Below are 10,403 nucleotides of genomic sequence, written 5' to 3'. Positions count from 1 at the left end.
CACATACACACCCAATTATGGATCAGCATCCACTTATCAGAGTGAATGTTCGGCCTTTGGTTTTTTGGGGTTGGCTTACTTTGCTTAGTATGATATTGTCCAACTCCATCCACTTACCTCCATGTGCCATAATTTTATTCACTTTAATGCTGAATATTATTCCATTGTGTATATATACCATAGTTTCTTTATCCATTCAGCTATTGAGGGACATCTAGGTTGGTCCACAGTTTAGTTATTGTGAATTGAGTTGCTATAAACATTGATGTGGCTTTGTCACTGTAGTATGCTGTTTTTAAATCCTTTGGGTATAGACCAAGGAGTGGGATGGCTAGATCAAATGGTGGTTCCAAGTTTTCTAAGGAATCTCCATACTGCTTTCCAGATTGGTTGCACCAATTTGCAGTCCCACCAGCAATGTAAGAGTGTATCCTTTCCCCCACATCCTCGCCAACATTTATTGTTGTTTGTATTCTTAATAGCTGCCCTTCTGACTGGAGTGAGATGAAATCTTAGAGTGGTTTTTATTTGCATTACTCTATTTGCTACAGATATTGAACACTTTTTCATATATTTGTTGATTGATTGAATATCATCTTCTGAGAAGTGTCTGCTCAGTTCATTGGCCCATTTATTGATTTGATGATGATGATGATGATGATAATAATTATTTTGGTGTTAAGAGTTTGAGTTCTTTATATATCCTAGAGATTAGTGCTCTATCTCATGTGCCAAGTGGTAAAAGTTTGCTCCAATTCTGTGGGCTCTCTATTTATCTCACTGGTTGTTTCTTTTGCTGAGAAGCTTTTGAGTTTGAATTCGTCCCATTTATTGATTCTTGATTTTAATTCTTGTGCAGGAGTCTTACGAAGGAATTTGGGGCCTAATCTGACATGATGGAGATTTAGGCCTACTTTTTCTTCTAATAGATGAAGGGTCTCTTGGTTTAATTCCAAGGTCCTTGATGAAGAGTGGACAGTCAGTCGTGTAGGAATATCTTGGAAAAAGGAATGATGACCCCTCTGGGAACTTGGCTAGGCCTGTTGGCTCAGATTCTTCTCTATATCTGTGTCTTCAGGAACCTTCCTTTCCTCTGGGTACAGAGAGGACATCTGGGAATGTGAGGGTCTTATGACCTACTTCAGAGTAAAGTCAGCTGGGTTTTATGGCTTTATCCAGGGGTGAGGAGGGAGAGAGGTGAGAGTGGCCTTCCTGCTTCTGCTGTTTTCTTAGATGCTTAGATGATATGTTTTGTGGAAGCATGGTCTAATAAAAATAACACAAAAATGTTGCCAAGGAGTAGAGGCATGGGTCTGGCCTGGTTTTCTACCAGCTGGGCTGTAATTTCAGCCTAGTCCTTTTCAGATTTCTCTGAACCAGGTGTGTACACCTTGAGTGGTCTTTTAAAGGATGTACAAGTAAAACTAAGTTTCTGTCCTATTCTTAGTCATTTTCTAATTTGTCTTACTGTAACTTCATATTGAAGGAAGTCATGAAAAGGTACATGTTTTGTATTGAAGGAAGTTAGAAAAACACACATTGCATGCAATTAAATAAATTTTATTATTTGAACACAAGCATATCAACAGCACCCAGATTTTAAGAAAAAGACTTCAATCAGTGCCAAAAGCTTTTTTTTCCTGCCCCCTTTAATTTGTATGTGCCCTCTCCACAGTAGTCTCTGTCCTTGCACCTGATGTTATACACACATTTTGCTTCTGTTGAGGATTGTGTACTCTGGGAAGCAGACTCAGAGGGCAAAAATAGGATTCAGAAGATTAGGGAAAACTCTTAAAATCAACACTTGTGTAAGGAAGACAAAGAAAGAAAAGGAGCAGGATTGAGCAGAAGGAAAAGTTGAGCTCAGTCCGTGGAGGCCTACAGTTTGTCCCTAGGGGAGTTCTGGAAAGGCCCTTCAGAGATATCCTGAATTGCATGAGACACAGGCCCTGCAGTCCATGCCAACCAGGCTTTGGCTGCTTAGGGAGGGGCACGTGTTGACACTGCTGCTCATGTCATCAGGGTCCTCTCTAAAGATGGCAGTCCCTGCCGGGTGTCTATTGGCAGCATTCCAAGGAGCTGGGGACTACTCTTCCTGACCTGGGGGGACTTGAGCCCTATGCAACTATATTCAGTCCATCCTGTCATGATACTTCTGTGACTGAAACCATACATTCCTTTGTGTCTGGCTTTTTTAAAGTTCCCATTGTGCTTGTGAAAAAATCACCCTTCTTGTTGTAGTTAGTTTTGTATTGAAGGAAGTTAGAAAAGCACACATTGTTCATTCTCAGTGCTGGGTAGTGTTCTGTTGTAGGATTTCACCCAGTACCTTTCAGGGGCATGTGGGCCATTTCTGGGTTTTTGCTATGAACAGTGGTGCTGGCATGAAGATTCCAGCGATGCCTTCTTGTGAACATGTCTGCTGGCTGGAGCTTCGAGTGGGATTGCTGGGTCATGGAGTGTGCTTTTTTTTGTTCAGCATTAGATGATGCTCCAATCTGTTTTCCAGTGTGGCTGTACTGTTTTATACTCCCATCAGCAGTGTGACCCCACCAAACTTGATCCTCTTTTATGTTAGCCATTTAGAGCTTTTAGTCCTGTTTAGCCAAGCACTCTAACACTTTCACTGTTTCTTTACCAGCCACAAAATTCTTCTCATTGGACCAGTTTCACTGAAGAGGAAATGGAGATGTGTAGTAAATGAGTTACAGTTAATAGATAATGATGAAGAAATAAAATATAATAGCAGTTTTACTGACTTTATTGTATTTGCCAGGCAATATTCTTAGTGCTTTACATATATTAACAAAATCTTTTATAACAATAATATGAGAGTAGGTATTACAATTGTTTGTGATTTACAGATAAGGAACTTGCTCAAGTTCAGAGAGTAGTAGAAGTAGTAGTCATAGGAATTTGAACCTATGTAATCTGACTCCAGAACCATGCTGTGCAGTTTCACAGAGGTTTTACTATTATTTAATGTTAAAATATTTTTAAAAATATGTAGATACTTTATTTTTTGAAAACAGACTGAAGGTAAATTGATATAGGAGTTCCAAAAGAATGAGTGAGGATATTTCTGGCTAGTATTCATCGGTGGTGGACTTTCTCCAGTGACAGAGGGACTGTCAAACATTTATCCCAGCCTACAGTGGTGGTTTGATATTCTTTGTATAGTCTGCGTTCTTATTCTTGTATTCTTTTGATACTTGCCTCATGTTGGTAGTAACACCTGCCCATGTTTTTTGTTGTTGGTGCTGGGAGTAAATAGGATAAATGTAAAATCACCACATTGCCTGACTCATGTCCATGTATGGAATTAATATTATTGGTTGCCTTTAAAAAAAAAACACTGAAAAATTACTGTGCCTGAAAAATCACTGTGCTGCACATTCCCAGTTACCTATGCTGTTCCCACATAAGGGAGCTGTCTCTATCTCAAGGCTGCTTCATATATATAGCAATACGGAAACGGGGGATTCTCAATAAACAGTCTTTTGGAAGACCTGGAGTTTTGAATGTAGCAGAAAGCTTGAGATGGCCTACCTCTCATAGGCTTCGTGTCAGAGCTTTCATCTACAGCCTGAGTTGAAATGCCGTGTGGTGTTTAAAGATAAAAAAAGTTATTACTATATAGAAAATGAAAGTAGCCATTTTTGAATGCCTGCATATGTGTCACATACTGAACTTATGCTTGTGAAATACACATTTTTTTCCCCATTTTACCAGTGAGGTTACTGAAACTCAAAGAAAGTAACTTAATCTCTATCAAAGAAACCCCAAGCTGGATAGAAGTAAAATCAAATTTTATTCAGGAATTATTGCAACAGGGGAAGAGAGACTTCATTATGGATAGAGTGAAACTCAATTCTGAATACAGTGCAGACAAGTGGGGATTTATAGCAAAAGAGCAGGGAGGGCTCAGGGGACAGAAAATGACTGAGGAAAAAAACATTAGATATTGACAGTTGTAGTTAGGATTCTTGGTGAAAGTAGACTAAGTGAACACGTGTCACCTGGGGTGCATGGAGGATGAGGAATTTGAGCAGACATGGAGGACCATCCAATATGGAGGTGGGGGATTCTCAATGAACAGGCTTAGCAAGAATTTTGCTATAGCTGGGTAATGCAGTCCCCCCAAAAGATGGACACTGAAGGACAAGACTAGTGTACCTACATCAGCCTGACTAAAGTTGAATCAAGAGGAGGGTCTTTGTCAGCCTTAAGACCAAAGAGATGCAGAGCTGGGATGGCAGTGGGCCTGGTTGACAGGCTGGTGCCGCCTTTGCTCTCATTTCATTGCCACCAAATGCCTAGAAGTACCTTATTTGCTAGGAAGAGTACACAGTCACACTAAAGTTGTATTTGTCAGTAGACCTCTGCTCAAAATGTAAATTATGAACTAAGAGATGTGGTTCTCGTTAGGAAGCTCCAGGTCTGGTGCCTGGGCAAAAGGCAGTTTTAACATCTGAACTTTTAAGTTATAAACTTGGGAAATTCTAGTAAACATCTTCATATTTTAAACCATTACATGTTTTAAGGCTTATGACCTGGCAGTATTTAAACTGTTAGCTTAAGTGGCTTATGAAAGCTATCCATTTTCCATTTCTTTTTTTTTAATCCATCACTTGTGTGTTTGACTTATTTGGTGCATTTGCAAACCTTTAAGTGAAGCATTTTCTTATAATAATACACACATACACACACCCTTGTCTTTGTAGCTTTTCTAGTGACATCAGGAAGAAGTCTGCCAGTAACACTTATTTGCCAACTAATAATAATAAAATAAAAACAATGATTCTTCCTTTAATCGTTTTCTGTAGGTCATTTAGAAGGCATTGATACCAGATTTGTTTCCTTAGCACAGATGCTTTTCAGAACAATGAGCAGCTGTTAAGACTGTTTGATTATCAACAGGATGTTCCTGATTTTCCAGTCTATAAAGATTTAACGTCTTGATTCCTAAATTCCATTTTAGGAATGGGGTGAGAGGAAGATTGGGGGTAGAATTAACTTTTTAATGCTAAAATAGTGTTATCAGTGTACATTTTTAACCATGTGAGGAGTTCAATGGCAATATAGGAAATTCCTCATTAAATACTAAATCTGTGTTTATAAAGAACAAATGATGCTTTCTAAGACCTGTTACATGGAAGTGCTAAGAGGAAGGTACAATTTGGAATGTGACTATGTATAATGAACAGCTATATCCAAGGCTCATGAAGCTTTAATGAGAATTATCAATTACATTTGGGCAAAAAACTCATTTGTTGGAGGTGGTACTTTGTTTTATCACGAAAGTTATTCATGCACTGTTAAATGACTCCTTGGTAGAAACTGACTCTGTGTAAATGAGCAGACGTCCTTAAACAGGGACAATAGGGACATATTGCCATGTGAATGCCTTGTTTTACACCAGTATCTGGAGCAATAAGTAGGGTGTCTGTTAGGCTATAAACCTGTTCTTACCTGTGAACATTTCCAGAAGCTCCAACAGTCTACAGGGACTTTTTACTTCTTGAGATCTGAGCCTAACTATATAGGCCATACCACTCCCAAATAGTAGTTGTAGTTTTAAACTTCTTTTGGGGTTTTTGATAATTCTGTCTTCTACTCATTTATTTTATTCACAAGTTTCTTGAGTAGTATTATATAGATTCACAATCTTGCATCCAAAATCTTTGTTGTGAAATGTGAACCTCAATAAGTTTTCTGCCTTGTTCCTGTTACATTGAAAAAGTAATACATGGCAAGGATACAAATTAATACTGCTTTCTAAAAAGATCTTACATGGGCCTCAGGTACATCAAATTAGATTGGTCATAATCTGTGGTACATGGTACTTTATCATAATCATTTGTTCATGGATTGCTCTTTTAAGATTTCAATCATATATTCATTTTTATTTTTTGTTGTTTTAGTATTCGGGGTTGAACCCAGGGGCACTTTACCATAAAGCTCTATCCCCAGCCCTTTTTATTTTGAGACAGGGTCTTGCTAAGTTTCTTTTGGCCTTGCTAAGTTGCTTGAGGGTGGACTTGAATTTGTGATCCTTCTACCTCAACCTCTGGAGTTGATGGAATTTCAGGTGTGCACCACCATGCCCAATTATTTGATTTTTTAAAAAACCATTTACTGAAGAACTATGAATTGCCTCTGAGAAATATAACTTATATCTACCAGGTACTTCTAATAGTCCCATGTCTCTGCTGCCATTCCTTTCCCCCAGTGGGTAATCAGGGTCTTTAATTTTGTATATTTTTCCTTGTCTGTGCATACACACACCCTTGTGTGTGCCCATATACAAACAGTTTATCACATGTACATGTGCTTAAATGATCTATTTATTAGCTTTACTTGTTTTACAACTTTTAAAGAAAGGCATAATGCTTTATGTTGTTCTTTTGGACTTGCTTTCATTGCTTATGGTACTTTCAGGTACCTTTATGTTACCAGGATTCTTCCATGTGGTTGTGTGTATAGCTGTAGTTCATTCATCTTCACATATGTGTCATGGTGTTTCATTAGGAGAACATACTGCACTTTATCTGTGATTTTCTCATTGTTGAAATATTCATGTTTTTACCTTTTCTCTGTGTTTTGTATTATTTTTTGCTGTTTATTTATTTTTAACAACTGTAAAATTAAATAGTGAAACTTTCAATCAAAACATTGGAAAACAGGAGAATAGGAATATGGTCCTGAGAGATTAAAAAAAACACACAAACAACAACAACCAAAAAAACCCCACCATATGTGACCCCTGGTTCTCTGCCTGGAGACAGTCTCCTGACCTCTGCCAGGCAGTTGGAACCCAGTAAAGCACAGTGGTCTTGCCGAGCTTGGGAAGCAGAGACTGGAATCATGGCTGTGGAACAGCTCACTTGCTGAGTGCTTACAGAGAGGAGCACAGGTCTTTGAGAGTGTTTTCCATCATTCGTTGGACTGTGCTTGTGCAACTCTGCAAGGCCTGGTGCAGTGTCTGCAGTAAGTTTGAGGGAAATGTGGAGACACTACAGGTCACAGAGTTGGAAGATGCAGTCCAGACCAGTTAGAGGGGAGGGAACCTTTCCTAAGACTGGGCTTTAGACCTCCTTGAAGAAGGTATGGTTTCAGCCTACTGTATGGTGGAGAATTTCACTGGATTGTTGGACCAGAATTGGTTCATAGATTCCAGAGAGCAGAAAATAGCACTCTGGGGCTCAGACGTAGCTCAGGCTGCTGAGCGGGAACTTGGAGTGAGTTGGTGTCAGGAGCACACTTGTGCTTGATGCACAGTGGGTGAAATATATATTGGTTTGGACACAGAAACAACCATCTGGGGCACATGTGAGCACAGGCTGGCAGCGTGCAGTGGGAGGCAGGGATCCCCTGCTGAGGCAAGGCTTGGAGTGGCCCTGTGTCCATGGGAGGAGGACTGCAGCAATCTGGTCACTGAGTTCAGACTAGGGCTTTGAGGTCTGTGAGAAGGATTGTGCAGCAAGCTGCTGGAGCAGAGTGCCATCAGATGTTCCCTACACAGTCACGACTGACAGACCATGCAGTAGAAGCCAGAAAAGTAAAATGTAGTTTACCAGGACCAGGAGGAGAAGCAGCCTTCCTCCTGCAATGCTTCAGCTGATAAAAATTAGCATCATGCTCACTGTAAAGAAGAAATGCTTAAAATATTCAATCTCTCATCTCTGAGTGGGTACCAAGGGGTAAATTTGAAGAGACAATTGTTTCATAACTGATACAAAAAACTAGACCAGACCCACCCAACAAGGTCTAAAGCCAAGCCACAAAAAGATAAGGAGAGATGTCACTCAGTTACCTGCTTACTAGAATTGACTCTCAATACTCGAGAGGAAAACAATGCAATTCAGATTCCTTAAATCATTTACTAGCCCATCATACAACAATAAATTACTGGAAAGAAGCAGGAAAATGTGACTTCTGATCTAGAATAAAAGCTGTCACTAAAAACATACAATGAGATGGCAGTAATGTTGGAATTACCAAGAGAATAGTATCTGAAGTGAAAGCATTTACTGGATGCCCTTAAATGTAGATTAGAATTGGCAGAAGAGGTCAATGAGCAAAAATCAGAAACTTATTTTAACAAAAGGGAAAAAAAAATGGGGAAAAGATGAGCAGAGCCTGAGTGATTTGGGAATATCATTAGATGTATAACATATGTCTGGTTGAAATTCTGAAAGGCAGGGAGTGCGGGAAAGAAGGAGAATATGTGACAGAAAAAGTTTTGAAAAAATAATGGTTGAAATTGGTTAAAAAAAAAAACTACACATTTAAGAAGCATAGTGACTCTCAGGATGAATCCAAAGGAGGAAAAAAATAAAAGATGCATATATAATTATTCAGCTGAAAATTATTTGTAAAGAGAAAAGGAGATAGGGGTGGGAGAGGGAACATTTCATCCATAGGAACAATAGGATGATGGCTGACTTCTCAGTAAGAAACAGAAATGGAGTAATATCTTAACCCATTAAGTCCCAAGTTTCCAATTCTGCAAACACAGCACAAATATTCAAAGTTACCATAATATATTTATTGCTCAATTTAAGTGTTTTTTTTTTCCCTAGGATTGAGTCCAGGGGTGCTATCCCACTGAGCTATAACCCCAGTCTTTTTAGAATTTTTAAATTTTGAGAAAGGGTCTTGGTAAGTTGCTGAGGCTGGCCTCCAACTTGTGATCTTCCTGCCTCAGCCTTCTTAATCACTGGGGTCACAGGTGTGACTGGTTTCAAAAAAAATTTTTGTTGTTTTTAAAATATTTATTTATTTTATTAGAGTTTCTGGTTATACATAGTAGTTCAATTAGTTTTCTGTGTGTTCCAGTAGGACAAAATTGGTTAAAGAAAAATTTAAAGAAGAAAAAGGGGTGAAGTAAAAAAAAAAACAAAAACTTTTAATCTATATTCAAGCAAAAATATCATTAAAAAGTAAAGGTGAAGTAAAGACATTTTCAGATAAATGAAATTTGGGGAAGAAAAAAGTTTCCAGAAACCTTCAGCAGAACCCTTGTGGGTTCCTTTATGTGCTCAGATGCTCTTGGTGAGTGGCTAGGAAGGCTGTGAGAGCAAAGACCTGGCATTTTCATCCTTTCCAGAGTGAGGAAGCTTCTGCCATTGAGGAATAGGAAGATTAGGGAGATGATGAGAGATACTTGCAGAGACAAACAGCAGGGTTTGCCACATATGATTTAAATTACTTTTGTAATCAGAAAATAATAGTATTTGTTAGTTGGCTCATAGATACAAGTAAAGCAGAAAATAAATCGTTTGTTGTTGATTGACCATTTACAGACTCTTACAGGGCTTTCTAGAAAACCTTTAGAAATTACCTTGTATTCCTTCAGACACCATGCTGACTTCTGGGCATCACAAGGTAATAAATACCTCCTGACCTAAGTCTGCCAGGGAGATAAACAGGCAGCTTCCTGGTTTCCAGCCCCCTCTTCTAGGCAGCATGTCACCTAGGATAGCCTGACTCCAAAGTCTGCATTCCTAACTGGAAATCTCTGTAGCTCGCTTGCTTTGCATCCTCTTGGTTAAAGGTTATTAATTTCTCAGGTTATAAGTTAACTCAACAATAGGCCTTCTATTTATTCATGTTGGTTACAATTTTTAAAGTAGTTCTCCTTGGAAAACCATTCACTAAAATGTAAATTGAAGTTAGTCGCCTGTAGGAGAATGTTGATACCCTGTTTGTTCTACTCACATTTAATTTACTCATATAACCTATAGAAGTCTAAGAGGTGAGTTTATTTTTCTGATAATTTTTATAAAATTCAATTAGAACTAGCTGCTGCCCACAGTATGGAGCGTACTAATCCCATAGTAAGGTGCTTAATTTGTGGGGGATGGGAGCTTTCCAGTTTTCTCTCTTGTTTTAAAACTACAAAAGGGTTTGGATTAAATGATTTGAACTTCTTAACATTAAAATTAAGTCAAGACATTCTCATTTTACCAATATTTTGGTGTTTGAGAGATATTTAATGAACAAATCAAGTTCATTTATTTAACTCAGTAGAAGCAGCTTCTGATATTCATGAGGTAGAAAATATTTTCCATTGAGTTGCAGAGTAATTAATTGATCCTAAAAGTCTGCCTGATCCCTAGGTAAAATTTCTGAGTCTGAATTAGTAGAGGCCATTGGTGTGTTTTCTGTGTGGGAGCAAAGGGGAATGACTAGAATTTTCATGAAGAGCTGGACTCAAGGGTGGGTGGAAGAAGGTGTAGCATGCACCTGTGTGTTAGCATCATGTTTACCATCTTGTTCATACAGAACTAGCACAGCTCAATGCAAGTCATACCAGTGCTCAAGTAGAACAAGATTCAGTTACAGGAGCTTGGGGTTCTCTCTGTTCAGCTGTCAAATGGGGAAAGAGAACCACGGTA

General features: G+C 38.7%; 1 protein-coding gene and 1 long non-coding RNA gene across 7 annotated transcripts in view; one reads left to right on the top strand and one right to left on the bottom strand.

Annotated features, from left to right (window-relative positions):
* The window catches only part of Papss1 (3'-phosphoadenosine 5'-phosphosulfate synthase 1), a 126,235-nt gene that overhangs the window by 101,299 nt on the left and 14,533 nt on the right, over positions 1-10,403 (top strand). The gene's annotated exons all lie outside the window — the stretch shown is intronic.
* LOC125619801 lies at positions 671-9,488 on the bottom strand. Its single transcript, XR_007351400.1, has 2 exons — positions 9,347-9,488; positions 671-2,672 (listed from the first exon to the last, which is right to left on the bottom strand). It is a non-coding gene; the product is annotated as an uncharacterized LOC125619801 (long non-coding RNA).

The sequence above is a fragment of the Marmota marmota genome, unplaced genomic scaffold, assembly GCF_001458135.2.
Source record: "Marmota marmota marmota unplaced genomic scaffold, marMar, whole genome shotgun sequence".
NCBI lineage: Eukaryota > Metazoa > Chordata > Mammalia > Rodentia > Sciuridae > Marmota > Marmota marmota.
The sequence above is the reverse complement of the archived record's forward strand: the minus strand, read 5'-3'. Positions and strand labels throughout refer to the sequence as shown.